Source organism: Protobothrops mucrosquamatus, unplaced genomic scaffold (assembly GCF_001527695.2).
Source record: "Protobothrops mucrosquamatus isolate PMUCROS unplaced genomic scaffold, P.Mucros_1.0 scaffold6, whole genome shotgun sequence".
Lineage (NCBI taxonomy): Eukaryota > Metazoa > Chordata > Lepidosauria > Squamata > Viperidae > Protobothrops > Protobothrops mucrosquamatus.
The window spans coordinates 3,563,366-3,565,862 of record NW_015386393.1 but is presented as its reverse complement, the minus strand read 5'-3'; positions in this window follow the sequence as shown (position 1 = coordinate 3,565,862).

Genomic DNA, 2,497 nt, shown 5'->3' with positions numbered 1-2,497 from the left:
AGGGAATTGCTGCGCAACCACACTCTCAACAACCTTCGCCACAAAGCGAAGGTTGGAGACCGGGCGATAGTTAGCCAATACATCTGGGTCCAGGGAAGGCTTCTTAAGGAGGGGCCTCACCACCGCCTCCTTTAAGGCCACGGGGAAGGCACCCTCCCGTAAAGAAGCGTTTATAATTCCCTGGAGCCAGGCTCGTGTAACCTCCCGGGCCGCCAGTACCAGCCAAGAGGGGCACGGATCCAGTAAACATGTGGTTGCATTCAGCCTCCCCAGGATCCTGTCCACGTCCTCGGGAGCCACAGAGTCAAACTCCTCCCATATAATAGTCTCAAGACCTGTTCCCGTCTCCTCCCCCGGGGCCACCCAGTCGGAGTCTAAACCCTCTCGGATCCGAGCAACTTTGTCATACAGATATTGAGCAAAATCCTCAGCCCTCCCCACCAGGGGGTCCCCCCCCCAACTGAAGGAGAGAGCGGGTCACCCTGAAGAGAGGCCTCACTCATTCATAAATGTCACCATTGCTTTTATCAGTGGGGCAGGTTGGGAAAGACTCCTAAGCAGAGATTGCTCAGCCACAAAAGGATGTGGTGTTACTAAAAGTCTTGGAGAGAGATCGGAAGGAAGGGGGAACCTGCCTTCTTTTCTGTAAACAGCTTTTTTTCATCAAATATTCATGCCCTCCATTTTTCCCTGGGCCTTGTCATTGCTCTTCTCAACCCGGCCTTCCTTTTAATGCACATTCTTAGCACTTTAAATGCCAATTGCTTGCTTGCTCTCCTTCTCTTCGTTCTTTATTTTCCTTTCCACTGGACCTTACAGCGTCCTGAAGGAGGAAAAAAAAATCACCCCGTGACTAGAAAATGCTATGTTAAATACAGGCTTTGTTTCGGAGCTGAAGCCATGAAAGCAAGGAATGATTGATGGATGGTGAGGTGATAACAAGGCTTTCAAGATATACAGCAGAAAGCAACTTGAAAATATAGGTAGTCCTCACTTAGCAACCACATTTGGGAGCAGAAACGTGGGCACTAAGTGAAGCAGTTGCTAAGTGAAACCGGCACTGTGCTTACAATCTTACTTCAGCTTTCCTTTGCTTTGCAGATCTGCAAAAGATTGGTTATAATTTTTTTGTCACCACTGTAACCTCGAAAAGTCACTAAACAAGGCAGTCACTAAATGAGGATTACCTGTAATGAAAGAGGCTGAATGTCTTTCACTTTTTTTTCAATAATGTGGCTACTTCTAAAATTTGGAGCTTGAACCCAAAGTTAGTTCAGTTGACTATTCATAGCATAAAGCAAGGAAAATGCATCTGTCTGCTTATGTGTCCACTTCAATCCTCTTATATATTTTTTTCACCATCCAGTGAGAAGATTCCAGAATTCCACAGTTAACATTATGGTGGGCTACCTTGACTGGGAATTTTGCAGCTCAACCACATCTGGAAGGCCTCAGATAAAGAAAGTCATAAACAGAAGATAACAGCCAAGTGTCAGAATTCAGCTCTTGAATTCTGTCACAAGAGGAAATTATGGCCGGAGGTCTGCTTTGCTTACAGAGCCTACAATAAAAGACAAAACACCGCTGTGGAGGACACAGGCTGTTTCAGTCACATGTGACCCTCTAGATCGGGGTGTCAAACTACTGGCCCATGGGCCGGATGTGTCATGCCGAAACCGCGCCCACCCCATTGCCAGCAATGGAAAAAAGGTGACGTTGCGAGTTTGACACCCCTGCTCTAGATCAGTATTTTCCAACCTCAGCAACTTTTAAGATGTGTGAACTTCAACTCCCAGAATTCTGGGATGGTGACTGGGGAATTCTGGGAGTTTTCATGCTGGCTGGGGAATTTGGAGAGTTGAAGTCAACACATCTTAAAGTTGGTGAGGTTGAGAAACATTGTCCTAGAGCAGGGCTTTTCAACCTTTTCACCCATTGTACCACTTTTAGGATATGGCAATATCCGAGTACCACCAGTCGCCTAGCAAGGTGTCAAAAACTTGATTACCAAAAAAAAAAAAGGAAAAAAGTGATAAAGTACAGATAGTCCTTGACTTACAACAGTTCACTAGTGACTGTTCAAAGTTACAATAGCACTGAAAAAAGTGCCCCCCAAGGCACAGCCGAGCAAGACACCTGCCTGCGGCGCTCTTCCTCCTGTCCGAGGTTTTCATTGTTGTGAGGCATTTCTGTTGAGGATTGGCAGTGGGGGTGGGGTGGGGTGTGTTTGGTTTTTATTCCCCCCATCTGCTGGGTGGTTGCAGCAGGTTTTGGTCACTTCACATGACCCTGGGACAGTGTGACCGTCATAAATATGAATCAGTTGCCAAGCATCTGAATGTAAATCACAAGACCCTGGAGATGCTGCAACATTCCAGCTGATCGGCGCTTCTTCTGGGCTCAGCAGAAGCACCAGGATCAGTGCCGAGCTCCAGCTGGAGCCTGGCGCTGATCCTGGCGCTTCCGCTGAGCCCTGACAGCCCTGCAGCTCCAGCCA